At 35.3% G+C, this 22,041-nt stretch overlaps 1 protein-coding gene across 13 annotated transcripts in view; it reads left to right on the top strand.

Moving 5' to 3' along the window:
• Positions 1 to 22,041, top strand: part of LOC142336011 (uncharacterized) — a 117,133-nt gene that overhangs the window by 44,877 nt on the left and 50,215 nt on the right. The window contains exon 1 of one of the 13 annotated variants that reach the window (XM_075384465.1): positions 21,031 to 21,140. The exons of 11 other annotated variants lie outside the window; for them this stretch is intronic. The gene's annotated coding sequence lies outside the window, so the exon portion shown is untranslated. Of the gene's footprint in view, positions 1 to 21,030; positions 21,141 to 21,361; positions 21,379 to 22,041 lie in introns of those variants that run through there. One more of the 13 variants, XM_075384470.1, reaches the window with a different exon arrangement.

Genomic DNA, 22,041 nt, shown 5'->3' with positions numbered 1-22,041 from the left:
ACGTAATTGAGTTTTGCTTCGTTTTTAATTTGGTTTAGATTATTACTGAGGTGATCCAAACATTTGTAATCCATATTCATTTCTATTTTCTTTTCAAAAAGTGTTAGAGATCAAACATAACATAATTTTATTGAGGGGGATTTCTGTTCTTTTCTTTTTTTTCGTGTCGCTGTAGTGTTTGTAGCGCTTAATTTGAGAGTTTAATATTGTAGAGTTTAATTTAACAGACTTTCTGTAAAATATATTAGAGATGGCAGTAGAAGGCTAGAAAGACGTGATACTGATAGACGCAAATGAGCCATGGTATTTTTTTCCTTTTATTCATCATTTTACTGTCCGGGAACAAAATTCACATTTGAATTTATATTTTGATTTAGATTTCTGTCGAGATGTTAAAGGTTTCCTATTAACGACATTTATTTCTGTCATAATTATCCCTTTATAAATCAGCTTTAGTTCTAATAATAACAACGCGTTGTTGACAGGCAAATGAATTTTTCGTTGCATCGAAACTTTAACACACGTCATGTCTCTTTTGTAGTCAGTTTCCTTGAGAAATATAAATACTCTTTTGAATTGTTATTGGAGGTGTTCGTTTTAATTGCTTGATTTGCTGGTTTTGATTATTAGTTTTGAGTTCTGTATACTACTGGGGGGGGGGGGGGGGGGGGGTTGGGCAAGATGATTACTTACTGTATATACGACAATTTAATTAATAATTGTGGTTTCAATCACATATGGGCTTTTGCTAGGTGTATGTTTTCACAAAAATGCGATATGATTTTTATTTATCCGACAGCCTATGAGTGTTTTACAACAGCGCAAATAATTTGTGAATTATCTTAGGGTATGAACGTCTTAATCGCTTTGCCTTTCTTCATTTCTTCCAATTTTCGTTAATCTTTTTAAATATTTTTTCTTCGTTTAATTTGTAACATTAGATTTGCCCTAAGCCTCAGTGATTCACAATTAGGAGTATGGACAAGCGTGTGATAACCTTTTCTTTATTTTTTGTTAACCTTATTTTTCATTTTATATGTTTCTTTAACTTTAAATATATCAACGTTCCGACTCACAATTTAAAGGAGAATGATGTTCTGGTGATGCCTTCTCAATTGACATAGCCATATTAAAAATGAACAGGCTAACTGAAAACTATTGATTAGAAGGGGTGTCTGATCATTATGGGCAAACATGTAATGATAATAGACTCCTTTCTGTCCTAAAAAACGGATTTAAAAGTCTTTGTTTGAACTTTATACGTAGTTTTTGAAAAATAACTGAATCTCAGAGACCATATTATGGAATCAAACAACCTTACTGTTCATTTATATGAACTATGAGTGATCAATTATCCATTATGAAAGCAAATGCTAGAGAACTCGAGTTACATTTGGGGTTACGGTTGCCAGACTTCGTCAAATTTTAATTTTCTCACGAAGAAACCCCCATTCTAGAAACTCGGATCTGATTTGTATTAGTAAATATGATGTCTCCTCATTAATTAACTCCAAGTTGAATTGGAGTGTTCTTTTGGATAATTTTTGAAATAGTCCGTTAAAACTCTTTTATATTGTCTCGCAATTCCCTATCTTAATTTCAGGTTTCGAGGTGATAAGAAGTTTTGCTTTAAAGCAATCGCAACAAAGTTTTGAATAGCCGTCAATTAAAAGTTTGACATATTGGGAGAGTTCAGAACCATAAACCTAAAGTCAAACGATAGACAAAACATTATCAAATATGTGCCAAACTTTTTCGACAAACGTATCAGAAAAGTATTCCAAAATATTCTTTTTGGAAACAAAAATTGACTAATCATGTAATGGCTACAAATACGACCACAAAAACGTTGGAACCATTCTTTCTGAGTGTAATTTGAATGCGCAAAGTTAGGTGCTATGTTGGTGAATGATCCTTGATGCTATGTTAGTGAGTGATCCTTGATATGCTATCCAATTTTGGAAAACTTTTGTGAAGTAATGATCCAATTTTGTTTACAATTTTTTATATGGATAACTAGTAACTGAATTTTTTTCTTCAGGCCAATGGTTATTATGACGAATGTCTGATCCTGAACCAAACGCCAAAAGAACATCATTACTGGGTGTAGAATTTTGTATTTTTGCCGTTAGAAGTCTTTCATCTGGGGACTGGCTAGCGCTCAAATCTCTAACAAATTTGAAGGGGTTGAAAAACGGAGAAGTGATTTCGTCTGTCAATTATGTATAGTCTTTTGTCAGAGTGGCTCTGTGAAAAATGTACACAAAAGACATTTGATGCAAGTAAAAAACAGTTTCCTTTGCAGGTAATGAAATAAACTATTCACGGAAGTATAGCTATCAATACAACCAAGTACTTATAGGTTATTTAGACCAATATCTCAGGATTTCCACAATATCTCAGGATATCAGAATCAAAAGTAGAAAACCAATGCAATCAGTCAAACTTTGTTATTAATCAAAATAAGAATTATATATCAAGTCTTACATTTACAGGAATCTCGATACCACAATCGTGGAGCATTTTAATTTGTTTTCAAAGTCAAAAAAGTCTCGCACTTTCCTTCCCAAACACTCTTTAACTTTGCAATTTGAACTCAGGTGTCTACTCCGTCTCTGAACTATAACCAAACTATTTATACAAACCGCCTTTCTTCAGCATCGCAAGTTTCACCATGAAAATTTTGCTTGTGCGAAAGTGTACTCAAATTTAGCAGTTTTTTTAACATTGTTAGGTAAAGTGACATTTTGCTTGAACACTCTGACCTAAAGTATAGGCTCTGTACTGGGTGTAGAAGGCCAATCATATGATTCAACAGTTCTCATGTTAAGGTTTCCTTAAGTTGACCGGAGTTACGTGTTTTCCTCGTTTCGATAATTTTAGAATGTTGCTAAACTCATGACTCTTGCTCAACAATCCTTATGCAAGTACATGCATTCTCGACGGTAATCCTTATCGGCTATGGACACTCGTCCGAAGAATTGTATAGGCAGCTCTCTCTGCCCCTAGGATCTAGCACTGTCTGTTCTTTGAACATTTTTTAACGACTTTCCATCTGATAATAACGATAGACAAACTCGGAGGAAACTAAAGTTTTTTTGGGTATTTTTTTCTTTTACAATTCTTGTTAGCGTTACCACTTTGATATTAAAGTTTTCAAATTTAAATTGTTTACGTTTGAGTGAAGTCTTTTATGGCTACATTGAGCCTGGTAAAAATTTTGTTTCTTTTGTGAAAGAACAAATGAAGTCTTAAGTTAATGTTTCTTTTTTTTTCGTACGAAGTTAACAACACATCGAGTTTTTGGAATTACCTCTTTTGATGGGATGGGTAGGGGTATCAAACTTTTATGCATTTGATTTTTTGGATTATAGGAACACAAAAGCTGCACCAGGGAGTGATAAATTGATCTTTCAAGCTTTGATAACTTAATCAAGGAGTTTGTGTGCATGCCATTGCCTTATTTGTTGAAAGATTTTAGGCAATTCTCTGTAAACCACCGAGATATTTATACTTTATACCTTAATTGCTTTTAGGTTTCATTCTTTTAGTAAAATAATACACCAATGGATTTCAATCAATTTCAATCTACTCTCCGGTTTCATTGCTTTGGAACAATTTCACAAGATATTTGTCCTAATAAGAACAAGAAACCCCGCTGTTGTTACTACAAACCAAAACTAATCCTGATCAATAGATTTACGTGATATAAAGTCCTGCTTTCTAATAATGCCTTTTGTTTTGTTCAGAAAAATCATTTGAATAACAGAAATACTAAAAATACTGGCCTTGAGCGTCTTGTTAAATATTCGTACGGAGTTAAAGGGATTTGAATTATTATCAAGCGGGTCTTGAATAGTTGCGGTAATTGTAATGAGCAATTTATACATAGCTCTTTATTCGGACCTCCATTCATGCCACTGTTGATGTGGTTGAGAGAATTGACATCGAAAAGCATCCTACTATTATTAATGCTATCAAAACCCTTAGTCAATTTTAGATCAGTTTTCGTTTGTACTTAAGGCAGTGGATATCATTGATACCAAATACAATAGTTTATGCGCCTCCTTGACCATTATTGTTACAGGGGATATAATCAAAGGCAAAATAAATTTAAAAAAGCCGTTTTTATGTGAGAAAGTCCTTGATTGCCATTATTAAAGTTGAGGGGCGCTACCCATGTTACTAATGGCACACATCAGCTCACATTAGTTACTGCAGATTTAGGAATAAAATTGGTCTTAGCTCAAGCAGTTGGTTTTATTATTTATGTAACTTATGATGCTTAAAAACTAAAACCAGCCTAAAGGGAACTTTATAGAGGAAACAAAAAGTTCCTAATAGAGGCAGAATCTACCTAAAGGCTGGCCTGAGTTGTGGAATAGTGCATTGTTTCATTACAACTAGTGTCGGACGAAGCAAATTAGTGGTAAGTTGTTCAGTTTTGATAATTAACTGACGAAAACAAACTAGCAAACACATGAAAATGGTTTCTTAAAAATCGGGCTGAGGTTTACTCAGTTCTGTTCAGCTCATTTTGCAATTTTTTTAAACAACATGAGCGCTTCTTGTTCAACTTTTCCAACCTCGGACAAGGCGCTATCCTAAGTCACCGGATGTTGCTCATGTTTTTCGTGTTGTTTCTCTTGTTGTTGTTGATCGTGTTGTTAGTGTTGTTGTGTTGTAGCAAGGGACTTTTTCCCTTGGTAGGTTTGCTTCTCCGAGATTTCTTCAATTTTGTCTTAATTAGACGAAAATGATGGGGCTATCAGGTTTTTCCGGCAACTGGAGGGAACTTCACTGATGCATTTCCCTGTTGCTCTTTTGCAAATTTGTGGGCTATGATGCCAGCACGGAAAAAACATTAAAACCCGAAAAATAAATTCATATAGCGCAAATTGGAGCTAGGCCAACAATGTTGAGTAATTAGTTTCAATTCTAAAAATAAGGGCAATCAGTTTTTATCTGTAGTTTCAGTGTGCTAAGTTTTGATTGTAAATAACTTCGAAGTTTTTCAACGCGAATTATTTTGCTCTTATATACCTTGCCTCAATTTGCTCCACATTTCTTTGTGTCTCTTATTGGATGTTACTTTACCTTACAAACAACAACTTTGGTATAGTTGGGTTTTTTGAGCTAATTTGATCTTATCTCCGTTATAGCTAATTATTTGATTCCCCTGTCAAAAGGCTGGCATGTTTGCTTTACCCGCGAAATTTTTCGCTGCGAAAGATAAAATTGCGTGGAATTTAAAATAAAATTGCGTGGAGATAAAATTGAAAGGTTTAAATGAGCTAACGAAACCTTGCTTAAACTAAATGCACACCGGGCGAGTTTAATTGCTAGTCATTATTTTCAGTAATTAATCAAAACTAAGGCAACGCCATCTAATATGTAGCAGTCTCAATAGGAGATGTAATGTGGTCACTTTATCTTAATCCAACTAATCGTTCTCACTTCCGTATCTAAACGCAAATTGGATCTTTTTCCGTTTAGGCCCCCAGTACGATATGCACCCCCCAGTTACAGAGAACCATTCATTACACATTATATCATTATCTAAAAATATGACACGTGCGTCTGTAGGTGCAAATATTATGCAGCCGCTAAGTTAGGGGCATAACCAAAAAGATTGCGCAAATCTTTGCAAATCGTCTACATGGAGTTCTTGGTCAAGACTGAATTTTTGTCATTTTCGTCTTGGATTATAATCTACTCTCCGTTTTCATTGCTTTGGAACAATTTCACAATTTATTTGTCCTAATAAGCACAAGAAACCCCGCTGTTGTTGCTACAAACCAAAATTAATCCTGATCAATAGATTTACGTGATTTAAAGTCCTGCTTTCTAATAATGCCTTTTGTTTTGTTCAGAAAATTCATTTGAAACACAGACATACTAAAAATACTAGCCTTGAGCGTCTTGTTAAATATTCGTACGGAGTTAAAGGGATTCGAATTATTATCAAGCGGGTCTTGAATAGTTGCGGTAATTTTAATGAGCAGTTTTTACATAGCTCTTTATTCGGACCTCCATACATGCCACTGTTGATGTAGTTGAGAGAATTTGCATCGAAAAGCATCCTACTATTATTACTGCTATCAAAAACCTTAGTCAATATTAGATTCGTTTTCGTTTGTATTTAAGGCAGTGGATATCATTGATACCAAATACAATAGTTTATGCGCTTCCTTGACCATTATTGTTACAGGGGATCCTATCAAAGGCGAAAAAAATTTAAACAAGCCGTTTTTTATGTGAGAAAGTCCTTGATTGCCATAATTAAAATTGAGGGGCGCTACCCATGTTACTAATTGCACACATCAGCTCACATTAGTTACTACAGATTTAGGAATAAAATTGGTCTTAGCTCAAGCAGTTGGTTTTATTATTTATGTAATTTATGATGCTGAAAAACTAAAGCCAGCCTAAAGCGAATTTTATAGAGGAAACAAAGAGTTCCTAATAGAGGCAGAATCCAGCTAAAGGCTGGCCTGAGTTGTGGAATAGTGCATTGTTTCATTACAACTAGTGTCGGACGAAGCAAATTAGTGGTAAGTTGTTCAGTTTTGATAATTAACTGACGAAAACAAACTAGCAAACACATGAAAATGGTTTCTTAAAAATCGGGCTGAGGTTTACTCAGTTCTGTTCAGCTCATTTTGCAGTTTTTTTAAACAACATGAGCGCTTCTTGTTCAACTTTTCCAACCTCGGACAAGGCGCTATCCTAAGTCACCGGATGTTGCTCATGTTTTTCGTGTCGTTTTTCTTGTTGTTGTTGATCGTGTTGTTAGTGTTGTTGTGTTGTAGCAAGGGAAATTTTCCCTTGGTAGATTTGCTTCTCCGAGGTTTCTTCATTTTTGTCTTAATTAGCCGAATTTCACTGATGCTTTTCCCTGTTGCTCTTTTGCAAATTTGTGGGCTATGATGCCAGCACGGAAAAAACATTAAAACCCGAAAAACAAATTCATATAGCGCAAATTGGAGCTAGGCCAACAATGTTAAGTAATTAGTTTCAATTCTAAAAATAAGGGCAATCAGTTTTTATCTGTAGTTTCAGTGTGCTAAGTTTTGATTGTAAATAACTTCGAAGTTTTTCAACGCGAATTATTTTGCTCTTATATACCTTGCCTCAATTTGTTCCACATTTCTTTGTGTCTCTTATTGGATGTTACTTTACCTTACAAACAACAACTTTGGTATAGTTGGGTTTTTTGAGCTAATTTGATCTTATCTCCGTTATAGCTAATTATTTGATTCCCCTGTCAAAAGGCTGGCATGTTTGCTTTACCCGCGAAATTTTTCGCTGCGAAAGATAAAATTGCGTGGAATTTAAAATAAAATTGCGTGGAGATAAAATTGAAAGGTTTAAATGAGCTAACGAAACCTTGCTTAAACTAAATGCACACCGGGCGAGTTTAATTGCTAGTCATTATTTTCAGTAATTAATCAAAACTAAGGCAACGCCATCTAATATGTAGCAGTCTCAATAGGAGATGTAATGTGGTCACTTTATCTTAATCCAACTAATCGTTCTCACTTCCGTATCTAAACGCAAATTGGATCTTTTTCCGTTTAGGCCCCCAGTACGATATGCACCCCCCAGTTACAGAGAACCATTCATTACACATTATATCATTATCTAAAAATATGACACGTGCGTCTGGGGGTGCAAATATTATGCAGCCGCTATGTTAGGGGGCACAACCAGAAAAGATCGCGCAAATCGTTGCAAATCGTCTACATGGAGTTCTTAGACTAGACTGAATTTTCGTCGTTTTCGTCTTGGATTCTATTTATGCCGTTGAATTTTCGAAACTCAGCTATTGTAAAAAATGACGAAAAATTTGTTCAGTTTGACTTTAAACAGCCTTTCATTGACATCGCATATCGATTGAAAGTGTTGTAGAAGCCCAGTAGTCGAAGCCCAGTAGATGAGTAACTATTGTTGTGTTTAACTAAATCACAGCAATCGAATCAAGTCGTTGTTACTATCTAATTTGCTTAATTTAATTTTTTTCTATCGTTGCTATCTTTCCTGGACGTTCAATTGCAAAGATCTTGCTGTGAACAATCCCTATCGTTTTGGAGTCGTAGCGAAAACAATTGTGCTGTTGATACTTCATGGATTACAAATCTCGTTTTCATTGAGCAACACTCTTCACTTAGTGATCAGACTTTAGCTCGTTAATGATCAGACTTTAGCTCGTTAATGATCAGATTTTAGGCAGACTTTGACTAGGAAGCTCGTTCATGTAGGCAGACTTTATTATGTTGCTCGTCCATGCAATCAAAAACGCGCTTTACCCCCCCCCCCCCCCCTGTGCGTTTTTAATTGTCTGATCATTAACGCACACCTCGACCTGGGGCCCTTTAGATGAATGGTTGTGAATAACTAAAGCCATTTTAGTTGCTGGTTTTATTAATTATTCGAAGCTTGATCTGATTTTTCCATCACGACGTGGAAAAAATTTCTCAACAATTTTGACAGGCCACGTACCTCAGGATGTCGTTTCGTCTAACTGCACCCAGGCTCCGTGACGAGCCAGTGAGAGAACAGTTGTGGAAGACCAGCAGTCGGCTGGAGAAAAATGAGAAACTATTGTAGGGTTTAATTAAATCATAGCAACTGAATCGAGCTTAAATATTATGTGCAAATCAGGTAAATTGCAAAACTAGTAACTAGCTTTTATTTTTTAATAACTATTTTGAATTTTATTATTTTTAATATTACTTTTGGGCCAAATTTTAAAAACGAGGCAAAAACGAGCAGAAATTTTCAAAAACGAGTGCTGCGTATCAAACTTATCAATTTGCCAAAAACTGGTCTGGTTGGGTCTGATTACGGCTGGTTTTGGTCTATATGGGTCTACCCAAAAACGAGCCACAAACGATTATATTAAAAAAAAAACAAGCAGAAATCTGATCATTAAAGAGCTAAAGTCTGACCATGGCTGATTTTAGTCTGGATTGGTCTAATCATTAACGCGCACCTCAATCTGGGAGCGGTTGTTACTACCACGATTATGATTTCCTTTTTTGTTGAGAGTTGCGAGAGTTCAGTCGCCAAGCTTGTATTGTCATTAAAAGGGTTCAGTAATTCGCTTTTTCTGTGGTCTGCTTTGAAGAATATTTTGAGGCTCTATTTGAAGATTCGATTGCGCGGATAGTTTATAAATTATTTAACTAAATTAGAGCACAAAAAATCTCGGTAAACTGTTCTGGCAAAAATTTTTCAGTCCACCTATGAGACTTGTTTACCTGCATTGTACTCCACCCATTCTATTAAATTTTTTAAAAGAAAAATTTTGAGGTAAACAATGTGTGGTAAACAAAGAGAACAGATTTTTGTAGCTTATCGCGGTGCGAACACAATTTTAATTGAACATGAGCGGACTTCGCGATGCGTGAACAGCGGTTAAACTGGGGATTTACAGAACCGGTGTTTGCTTGTATGATAACGCAGAGCGAAGACATGTCTTAAATTAGGCATCTGGAGAGCTGCATTTTGAGCGTTCGTTGCTTGAATTTAGGTCTTTTACACAACAAGCGGCAATCAACTTCTGTAGGAGGATTTCGCATGGCGAAGAAGTCGCGTTTTTCTGGTATTCGATTTTACATTGCGCGTGAAAACACTTAATTCTGCTAGAAAACATTCTACTGCCTGGGTCACTCTTTTTGAGTGTTTTTTAACTTCCTTTTGTTTTCTCTTGAACTCTATCATATGAGAAAACGCGTTTTCCTCAGTCCTTTTTTTGTTTTCTAGGGTCACATTAATCTGCATACATTTTCAGAGAATGTTTTGCTCTACATGGGTTTCGAATTTGGCGAGACCGCTGTTTTTATGATGAGTGGTAATTTTTGAGACTCATTTTATTTGATAGGTATTATTATTTGCTTCTACTTTTGTGAAACCATGTACTAAAGTTTTTTTGCAACTCTTTTTTTAAAGAAATTTTTGGGCCGTCTTCATATGTACCCCTCTTGCTGTAAATGGAACCAATCTTCAGGCCATTGCTGAAGTCTTTGACCGACATTTGCCGTCCGATGCTTTTGCCTCTCGTTCATGGGCAACTGGGTATAAATTATGCAAATCGTCTACAAGTGCTTTGCGCAGCGCGTTCTATATAGCGTCTTTATAGTCCACGCGAACGGAACATAAATTTACGGACAATTTTTTCCATTACCAATGGATAGAAGGGTTTAAAATTTTATGACGGCTTCCGTTAATTGTTAAAATATAATATCGCTTTTGCATGAGAACCGCATAATAATTGAGGCAATTAACGATTTACTAAAAGCTCGATTTATACTTTTGTCGAATGATAAATTGTGTTGACTATTTGTTAGAGAGGTGCTTTGATTAGAAATAATGCCAGATGAGGAAGAAGTGGGAGTTGCGGGTGGTTTTTAAGCGGGCTGTGTTTGCCCAAATCTAAGTCAGCTTCGTTACCGTAAGGTAGTTGATGTTTTCTTTATAGATGAGGACAACTTCTTTTTGATTTTACTTAATTCGACAGGTTCATATCTGATGATTCATAACTGACATCTGAGCAGGAAAGCTATTTGGTTTGACTGTTGACTTGTGTTGTGCTGAACATAAACGTATCGAATTCGTGAATCAAATGGTGATACTTCGTCAATAACTAGAGAACATTTCAACTGTGGTGGAACTTGAGGTATTTCGAATTGCTTCAACAAAGGTGTAGATGGAGCAAGCGTTGGTTAATTTTTTTTTCGTCGCCTGAGCTTTTTTGTCTTCTTGGCGGTGAAGCTGTACTTTGCAAATTTGATTGTTATTTGATTTTACCGTAATAGTTTGGACTTCGTCAAATACGGCCACTTGCTCTCAATTTGGCATTAGAATCTTCAATTGGCGAATTCTTGTGCTGGAGAGCTGCATTTTGAGCGTTCGTTGCTTGAATTTAGGTCTTTTACACAACAAGCGGCAATCAACTTCTGTAGGAGGATTTCGCATGGCGAAGAAGTCGCGTTTTTCTGGTATTCGATTTTACATTGCGCGTGAAAACACTTAATTCTGCTAGAAAACATTCTACTGCCTGGGTCACTCTTTTTGAGTTTTTGTTACCCTCCTTTTGTTTTCTCTTGAACTCTTTCATATGAGAAGACGCTGTTTCCTCAGTCTTTTTTCTTTTTCTGGGGTCACGTTAATCTGCATACACTTTAAGAGAATATTTTGTTCTACTTGGGTCTCGAATTTGACGAGACCGCTGTTTTTATGATGAGAGGTAATTTTCGAGACTCATTTTATTTTGTAGGTATTATTATTTGCTTCTACTTTTGTGAAACCATCTACTAAAATTTTTTTGCAACTTTTTTAAAAGAAATTTTGGGGCCGTCTTCATATGTACCCTTCTTGCTGCAAATGTAGCCAGTGTGCAGGCCTTTGCCGACGTCTTTGACCGAAATTTGCCGTCCGATGCTTTTGCCTCGCGTTCATGAGCAACTGGGGTTGCGCGAGTCTTTCCAAGTTTGATTTCCCGGTTACTTGTATACCCCGATTGCCAAAATTTGTTAGGTAGACTTGAGTTAGGTAACAAAGTTTTTTCTTCTAAAAATAGATTTATAAAGATATAATAATTCCTCATTTGAGATAGTAGATGATTCTGGGACAAGACATAATTTTCTCACCAGAGTGTTTGGTTATCAGCCAAAGTGTGCTTCGAAAGGCCAAACCTTCAAGCTCTTTTATTGTTTATGCGTCCATACAAATTTTAAAGCAGCCTTTAGGTATAGAGTTGTTTTTGGTAATTTTTCTTCGATAAATGCAAGACATCGTTTAATTGTTTGCATCAGACATTCCAATAAAATAGCGCTATGATTATTAACATAATAGTGCTCGATAAGCTTCAATAATTTCATTACAATTGCGGGTGCAGCATGCTTTTGCTTGATTACCGATTCAGCATGGTGCTTGATCGAGTCTGATTGAACGAGGACCAAGAATGGTGCTCGATCAAGTCTAAACTCTGTGGTACAAATTGTACAGGTTTGAAGTTTATATACATTTGAACCGTTAGGCTTCGCAGTCATTTGATCCATAGTCATTTTATCTATTGAAATTTGAAAAAGAAATTTCATTCCTTTTTCATCATTTGTGGGTCTTCAAAATACAATTTAAGACTCCTGAGTCCAATCGCTACATGGTTTGCGTGGTTTGAATAGCTTCGCGGGAGTAAACGTTTTGAGTTTCCTAATTACTGCATTGCATGTTTTGCTCTCTGCTGATTTGAAAATCTGTTCTCTGCTCATATATAGCCACCAACAGTGTTAGACAATTCAAATCCTTTAGCATGATCTTTTAACATTTTAACAAAACTTTGAGACGGCTTTCGTTCATTGTTAAAATATAATATCGTATTTGCATGAGAACCGCACAATAATTGAGGCAATTAACTTTTTACTAAAAGCTCGATTTGTATTTTTTGAATAATAAATTGGTTGACTACTTGTTAGAGAGGTGGTTTGATTAGATGTAATGTCACATGAGGAAGGTATGGGTGTTACGGCTGGTTTTTGAGCGGGCAGTGTTTGCTCAAATCTAAATCAGCTTCGTTACCGTAAGGTAGTTGAGGTTTTCTTCATAGATGAGGACAACTGCTTTTTGATTTTGTTTAATTCGACAGACTCATATCTGATGATTCATAACTGACATTTCAGCAGGAAATCTATTTGCAAGAAATGTGCCTTGAGTTTGAATCAATTGGCTCAAAGTTTCGGAACATGCGAGATTTTTTTGTTTTCCATGAGCAGGTGCATTAAATTTTATGCTGTCAACCAGCTGTTTTGGAAAGATATTGTAATGCGAGTAAGATTTTACTTTATCTGAGACGCCATTGATGCATGTTTAGAGTTACATAAATTATAACTGTTGTTATGTACAGGATTTAGCGTCGCAACAGATGTTTTGCAGTTTTGCACGCATATTTGCTTTGCGAAAGTATTAGTAGTCTTAATCGAATTTGGATACGTGCTAACTTGACGAGTCATTTGTTGAACAGTTTCATCTGCTAAACAGTGTGTGGGTGCAAGTATTTCACGGAAGTGGTTGATTTTAAATCGAGTGATTAAATCGTTTTAAAAGTCAGTTCTATTTTTATAAACTATAAATATTTTGTCGTAGGTTGAAACTGTTTTAGATAGTTTAAATGATGACGAGAGACATGATCAACCAAAACCATCTTAGCGCCTCGAAATAAATCTATAGAAAGTTGATAGAGTGTGAGAAAATAAACCAAGACTGTTGAACTGCTCTTGTAACATTTGTTTTAAAGAAGTTAAGTTAATACTGAAAGTCAAGCTCGATGATCCGTAGTTATTTTAGTTTTTTTGCTGTATAAGTAACTCTTGATGTGGTTTCCAATCGTCTACAGTAAGTTACTCTAATGAAGCACCTAATCCAGAATAAGAAGCATCAAATTTGACGCGCGTACGTTTTGCTGTATCAGGATGTAAATTACTTTACTGTACGTGTATTTCAAGTTAATAGTAGAGATATAGGTTTCTATTTGTATCACGGGATCACAAATGTATTGAAATTTTGAATAGATCAGCGTATCGATGCTCAACATTTGCTGTTTTTTTTAACGGCTCTTTAAGAACTTGGGAATCAAACAAATTTTTCTTGGATTGATCCTGATTGATTTTGCATTGATCAGCTTTGGAGATGTAAAAAACTGATCCGAATAAATTTTCATCTTTTCAAGTTTTTTTCGATCGATTTTTGTAATTCCATGTTAACTTTATCTGGTAAATTGATTGGGATTAGTTTTCCCACTTGATGTTTTAGTTAAAAAGTTCAATGAAATTTTGACTAGGCTACATGTCTCTTTAAGCATCCAATTCGGGTCAAAAAATTGGGAAAAGGTTTTGCAACGCGCACTTTCACCGAACACTAGCAACTAATATTGTTGATGGTGTTACCTCCTGAGTGGGAAGGAGATTGGAATGCAAAGAAACAGTTTTTCAATAATATCTTTCACAATTAAATGCTCCAACCATCAATCGTTACTGACCCTCAGATTTGTCCAATTATTTTGTCTCGTTAGAACATTTTTGCAGTTGACTTGATTTCGTTAAACAGTGTGCTTGATTTGAAGACTAGGCATATTGTGTTCCAAGTGAAGAGTTCAGTATAATGCGTTTGCTTCCAGAATCGACCAGTAGCGGGACTGAAATCTTGCCAATTGTCAATGGCATAATCAGAAGCCCTATTTTGCCTTAATATTCTTTGATTACTGTCAGCATAGTGTCAACTGAAGTGCTATCTTGAGAATCATAGAATTTGACTTCAGTGTTTCTGATTCAACGAAATTGACAAATTTTTCTGCTGTTTTATCTTGATCAACTTCGTTCACCGTTTTTTGGCCGTTTTCGTTGAGCAAATTGTTTAAAGACTTTGAGTTTTCTGTAGGATTTAGAGAAAAGAAGGGCTAAAACACAATTACTGTACTTTTTCCGCGCGCGACACAATTCTTTTGTGTGTTGAGATCTACGCAAATCAGCTTTTTTGACCGTGAGACGGCGGTGTAAGTGAAGTTGCTTTGGGAATGAAATTTTGCGACTCTCAAAACGGATGGCAAAAGTTTTGGTTAGAATTGTTAGCTTTGGTGCTTGTCGAAGCTAACTTACTGTTGTGTGTCTAAATCTGATGTTTGCTTTGCCTTCACAATTCAATATTGATTGCTAGTTCGAGTGCCTTGAGGTTTTTCATAGTTCAGTTGAGAAGCTCCTTTGAAACTCGGGGGTCAATTTAATTTCATTTAAACATTTTCTATGAGTGTTTCTCCTTCGTTTTCTGGATCACAATTACTGGACAGTTCATTACGCTTTCAAAAGAAATAATTTACAGTGCCTCCAAATCGTTGTTTTTGTTATCAAGAACACGTGTCTATTGAAAGTCAAATTACTTGGTCTGCTGAAAAGCTTCCTCCACAAAGCTCCAATTTTCCCTTATTGTGTGATTGTCCACTAATGTGTGTGTGTTTCGCTCTTAAAGATTCGTTATCCTTCTACCGCAATGCTGATTTAAATTAAAGGATCTACATTTCTGTCGTGAGAGTCCATGGTTTGTCTCCAACTAGAACTCCTCGGTTGTACGCTGACATTTGTTTTGCCAATTCATCGTTTGCTGTGCGTTTCTCGCATTCCGTTTGCGTGCGTTCTGGTTCTACGGAAGATACATGTTCTGTTTCTTTATACAAGGGCTTTAGTGGCAGGGGTACCTTTTCGGGTTTTGGGCCAAGCAGTGTGTATCTTATACACTACTTTCCTTTGCCACTAGTTTCTACTGTGTTCTCTTTTTCCCCAGCGAAGTGGGCGTCTGGTGTTGGCCTGTGCACGAATCCGTCTTCCCCAAGGGGAGTTTGTTTGTCGTCTGCTTATTGCGCTATTTCGAGCTAGAGAATTTTTGTTTTATTTTTCGCTGTGCGAAAGCACTTCCTATTTTTTAAGCGGAGTTTGCGAGATGGGATTGACTGTTAAGTTAGGCGTTACAGAACTGTTGTTTTCTTCAAGGAAAAGGCAGAGCGAAGACAAGATTTATATAAAGTTAGTTATTCTAAATGGAAAAATTGAGATTAAGATTTTATTCAAATCTGTGCAGTCAAAATAACGGGTGAACAGACAATTGTTCAGCAACGCGGGAAGTTAACAAAATTATAAGAGTAAAAAAAGGTGTGAAATAAATCTAGCAACAAAATAGGGTTCCAATGAAATAAATTAAACATTACCTCTATAAAATTTAACTGCGAATATTTCATGTATGGCACAATAGAAGGCTTGTTTATACTGTTTTCATGCGCAAAATTATGTATTTCGCACTAAGAAGAGTAAGTTTCCCATTAGTTCCCCGCTTCCATCTATTCGCATTCAGACTGCCGAATGTTTTCCCAGTGTTCTTGATAAGTTTTTGGTAGAATTCGCCAAATTGGCACCACCAATTCGTCCTTTTTTTAGTAACTTCTCTAGTTCTCTTTCCAACATTTCCTGGAACTTCTCTAGATTGTCCTAAGATTGATGATGTAGTTGAACAAGGCTTGACAATAAGGTTCGGGTGACCACCTGCTTCACTCTCCTTTATGAAATTTTGTTGAGCTACTTTTTACGGAATGATTCCGGTTATCTCTGTGGCTTTATTTCCTTGGGGTTAATTTCCTCTCTAAAAATATGTGGGTTTTCTTTGTGTGAGGGTTTATTTCCTAGACCCGGGCTCCATAAACTGAGTCCAGTTAACGTACACAAAGATGTCCTTGCCAATTTCAAATTTTCTTTTAAAAATGTACTCACTGAACTTGGATCCGCTTTTTCCTTAATTTATTTCTCATTAATCTTTTTAAAAACAGGCTGAAAGTGTGTCTGATTTTGAGCAAGATAGGGTTTTGGGTCATATAAAAGTGTCTTTGAAGGGGGGAGTTCGTAAGAGTGGCAGTGGAGGTTGGGCACAGGGGAAGGGGATGTTTAAGGGATTGCTGATTTATGGGAGTTTTGGTTAGAAAACTTGAGACATTTTTGAATGAGATTATCTAGTTAAGTAGGGAATATCTAATTTACCAGTCCCCTTGTATCGTGTAACCCAAGTTCAATTAGCTGAAGACGCAAAAATTTAATTATTCTCCTTCTGACGGTATTAACAAAGGTAGTGTCTGGTTTCACTTTTGTAGAGAGACAAGAAAGTTATAACTAGCAGGGTATATTGGGCATCGGAAATATTAACTAGTTCAAATTAAGCATTATTGCTTCAGTGCACTTTTTTACTTCCTTTTAGAGAAAAGTAAACAAAACTCCACCCTAACCCGACACAAAAAAGCACATACACACACACACACACACACACACACACACACACACACACACACACACACCACACACACACACACACACACACACACACACACACACACACACACACACACACACACTTCATATTTGTATTAATTATAACATGGCCTTAGTTTTAATAACTATCGCCACCTTTTTGCTCTATTAGAAGGCAGGTTAATCAAATATTAATGGAAAATCGCACCTGAGTTTTTTAACCTACACTTTTACTTAGAAAAGTTATTCTCAGGGGGCAAGATGAAATCGATCTGTGAAATTAATATGTACATACTATACGAAGCAACATGTGATTGAATTTCTAAACTGAATTCGGGGACGTGATGTTTCCTTACATTTGACATTTAAACAAATACCAAATACCTAAAGCGACCTATAACTGAATGTCCTATTATCTGAGTTTTGCAAGTCACCGCCTTCAGAATTTCAAATTCACGTGTTTTTTATATCCCTCTAGCTAATTAGCCATAGCCCATTTGGGTAAAGGGATTATATTGCATAAAGCAAGCGAACAAAGCAAAGATAGGCTAGATATGTTTTGACGCAACACGTGTTAGCATTTGACGTTTTCAAGAGAAACTTGAACTGTAACTTTTCCAGCCTACGTCAGTCAGTATATATAGTATCTAAAAATTATTCAATTTTTTGTTCTGTTTTGATTCTTTTTCAGTTCTTTCAGAATATTTTTGAACATCTGTGACCACAATACCAATGTTGACCAATATGTTTCGTGCCGAAAATTGAGTTCAAAAAGTGCTGATTGTCTCCAACATAAACCAAGGGAGAGAGAGGGGGGGGGGGCACGAGCATTTGAGGGCATTTTCTTTTTAAAAAACGAAACAAACTGATGCTCTTGCAAAATTACTCATTGTTTGAAGGAACGCTTTTGAAGGGGGCTAACAGAAAAAGGCTAACAACTACCGTTAAAATATTCTGCATTCTTTTTCATGGCGTACTAGACTCATCGTTGTTTTTCTGTTGTTATGTTTCTTACTGAAATTTTTAGCGCTGTTTCTAGCCTCGAAAATGATGTATCGTAGTGCAATTTCTGCGTGCCAAACGTTTCAAATTTTTGTTCCGATCCCACTTGTGGTGGGAGGAACTATATACTCAAATGAGTTTTTTTGTTCAGACAAATTTGGCCGATCGATATATTCATGGTAGAGAAATGAGAGTGATATCACTGAAAACCTCGTCCAGCGTAGAGTTCAGAAATAAAAAACGATTTTTGAATATCCTTTTTTTCGAGGTTTAAAGTTATGTGTGAACACGTGATGTTTGGCATGATTTTGTACACTTTTAGCGTAATATTTGTTCAAAATAAAGATTTTTCTCTGAACATATTAAATTAAAATTACATTCCATAAAACAAATAAAACAGTTTAGTGATTCTAATAGACGAAAGGCCATGAAAATGGCTAGTTTTCGTCTCATAAGGAAGTTCACTATAAAAAAATCGATTTCTATTTGAGAGCTGTTATTTTAATAACTATTTCATTTTTTTTGAGTCACTTAGAGACTGGTCAATTTTCAAATCAAGTTTCTGTTGATGACAAACTTCATTTACGATCAAAGATCCCCAATGAACGAGTATTTCGTTTTCAAGGAATCGCTCATAGTTTTATGGCTCCGACTATGAGCTTTCGTAATTTTTCACTTAGGTTTTGATGTTCTTTTTGAGAGTTTAGCATAATTTTGTAGTCATATGGCACAGACTCTTTGACATAAAAAGCAAAAAGCTACCTAAAGAGCCGAAAGCGAACATATTTAGTAATTTGAGTGGACAGCTAATGACTGTTGAGACTTGAAAAAAATTTTCAAAAATAACAGATGTTAAACTGTTTTCTGTAAACTACTAGTCAGTTTTACTTTTGACAAGGTCGCTTTTTTTCTGCTAAAACCAAAAAAATCTGTTTGGTGGTTTTATTGTCTAACTATTGTCTTTATGACTTCGATGTTGCGACATTTCATTTTTTTGATTAATTTTTGGTTATTTTTCATAATTTTGGTTCCCCATTGAAATCTCATGACTTTATTCTATTATTAAAAGTTTTCATTGGCTTAGAGACGACGTTAAATTGATCATAATGAGTTTTCTACAGAAAAACGTACTGTTTTATTGGCTTAGACATTGCCTTCTTGCTTTTTTTCGGATTTTCTTGTTTTCTGCCTGTATCTGTAGTCGTTCTCAAAGTTATACGACTTACTATGACGATTTAATAAAAATTTAAATTTGATACAAGTCATTAATTTCCCATCGAGGCATAATTTATTGTAACTTGTTTTTTTTTACTTCTGTTGAAAGCCATTGAATTTCGTTTTATGGCTTTGATATTACGGATTTTCCCAAAAACTTTGTGGTTTTAATACTTTTGATCATATTTGTTGGTTGTGTTGAAGTCAAAGTGTTACAAAGAAGCATTCACTGTTATTGAAAAGTTGTTTGAAAAAAATTTATACAAAATAGTTCAATTTTATAGGCTTCGATACATTTATCTCTATATTGTTTGGTCAGATTGCGCTTTTTGCGTGTTCTCTCGTTCTTTGTTTTTTCGCAAAACGCTGCGAGAACTTGTGGTCTTCTAACTGAGGGTTGAAAAAAAGAACATACGAAATGCAGTAATTTTATGGCGAATAGCCTTAAAATTTACGATACTATTTCTTTTCAAACATTTTTTAAAATTCTAGTCTTATTGTTATATTTGTGAACTTGTAACTATTTCTCTTCATCATGAGGACCCATCCACTGTTAGGGTGTCTAATGGTATTACGTCGTAATTGACGTTTTGTTTGTTGAACAATATGCGTTTTAATAAAAAATTTTTTTGTGGTCGTTATTTGTGTTCCTTTTCTATTCGCGTAAATACAGACACCAATGACTTTCAAATGAAGCCCAAGTTAACCTATTTCATCTTTCAGTATTTTTTACTTGACTTAATTTAAGTAATTATTGAAATAAAAAAAAACACAAAATTCAGATAAGAGGAAAGATCAGAAAGATTTGAATGGCTTCAATAATTTGTTCTTTTATCAAATTGTTTGTAACCTGTTCAGTTTTTCTTCATCTTTAGTCCATTTCTGTGGCTTTGTCTGACCAAATACAGGTCGTATTGGCTTGTTTTTGAATTTTTAGTAAATGTATCAAGAGTTTTTTGTTAAAAGCTAATGGTTGTCTAAATAATTTTGGTTGATTTTTGAATTTTGCCTCATTATTTGTTCTTTTTGTCGACTAATTGCCTCGTATAAGTAATATAAGTCTCATCTGCTTTGAAGTAAGAAAAAAGTAAATTTGTGTAATTAAGGTTTTATCTGAATGAGCATGGCAATAAAAATGAGCATGGCATTATCTTAATAGCTTTGTATTTTGTGTTACGGTTTCTCAAAATTCAAGTTTGTTTTTTTATTTTCTCTTCATTTGGTTGACATTTAAGTGAGTAATGTGGATGAGTGCTGGTCGTAACATCATGTGCAACGCACAATAACGAGCCTCCTTGTCACTTTATACTTTCAATGTAGCCTCATGATACAATAACTTGGTTGCATGACAAAGTACTCAACGCCAGAATACTCAATGTGCCAAAATACCCAATGTCATTATAGTCAATTTCTTTCCTATGATACTCTTGTTCATTTATCTCACTATATTATCACTCAGTATTACAAGAATCTTTTCTCATAATTAAGTTGATAATGTAATCACGTGTTCGGTTGCAACAGTTTCATGTCCCACGGACCGCTGAAGTATGGTCACGGCCCTCAAGGCATGTCCAAATGCACTAGCTATATATTATGCTAAATAATCGTTCTGGTAGTTTCAACATTAGGAAAAAATGTTGGTTTTATTTTGGGTGTTTTAATACATTGGGTATGCTGTTTTGACACCCAATAATAGAATAATTGGTGAAGTGCCTGTAATTCTTTCAAGCAATTGCAAGGATTTTGTACGTTCTTGCGTATGAAGACATTTTCTTACCAAGAATCTTCTAGCCAAATTTTATCATATTTCTATCACTGGGGAGCTTTCAACTTCCCAATAGAGGGACCCACGGCAATGCGTGGGTGTGATACAAAAGAATATTGTCGGTTTTGTTTTAAATACAAAGCGGCAAAAGTGCAGAAGGCATATACATCATTCATTGTGTCACCTTTTTAATAGAACGTGCGTCATAAAACTGGCTGATTTTTCGTCTTTTAATATTTAGCGTGAAAAACTGACCTTTTCCATTATATCCATTATAAATCAGCATACCTCATAATTATTGTCCTTTCTACGATATCCAGGTATACTTTCGTTACTATGGCAACCAAGTTTATGATCAATAAATGTGCGCAAGGAAACTATTATGGCAGTTAGCTATCTTAAAAAATTGTCCAACTTATTTACGCGAATCGACAACCAGTTCGGAAATTTATTTTTTATATTGTATTGACTCCATGTTCCGAAAAGTGGGATATTTGCCATAAATGAAAGTGATCGGACGGCAACTTTATCATGAATAGAAGTTCTTTGACTAAAAAAGTTTGTATTAAAATTCTCTGAGAACCAGGGTTGACCAAACTTACTTACCATAAAACGGACCATATATGGTAACTTACTTACCATAAAACGGACCATATATGGCCCATAAAAGTCATAAATTGTTTTCGTTCTATGATCTTGCTATGATTCGTAGGTTTCCATTTATGGCTCGTTTTATGATATGTAAGTTTCCATTAATTTTTTTCTTTTTATGGAGAATCTGGTAATTTATGAGTAACAATTATGGTCCGTTTTATGATTAGTAAGATACCATATATGGCCCGTTTTATGATTAGTAAGATACCATATATGGTTCATTTTATGGTTAGTTAGATACCATACATGGTCCGTTTTATGGTTAGTAAGATACCATATATGGTCCGTTTTATGATACGTAAGTTTGGTGAAAAGACCTAAAAAAAATAAAATATAGCTAACTTCTGTAGGAAACGTCTCAATGTCGAATTAAAAACCGACTCATTGAGACTTTTCCAGTATGTTCTGCTTTTGTTGCCCTCCTCCTTTTTCATTCCGGGCTTGGGACCGGCAGTGGTGGAGTTAAAAAAATAGTTATTGGAGAATTGAGCACGCACTAGGTTAAAAAAACCAAGGCTAAAAAGTGTCTCCGTTTAATCGGCAAAATGTAATTTCCACCACAAATCC

This window comes from Convolutriloba macropyga, chromosome 3, assembly GCF_964194025.1.
Source record: "Convolutriloba macropyga chromosome 3, txConMacr16.3, whole genome shotgun sequence".
NCBI classification, from domain to species: domain Eukaryota; kingdom Metazoa; phylum Xenacoelomorpha; order Acoela; family Convolutidae; genus Convolutriloba; species Convolutriloba macropyga.
The sequence above is the reverse complement of the archived record's forward strand: the minus strand, read 5'-3'. Positions and strand labels throughout refer to the sequence as shown.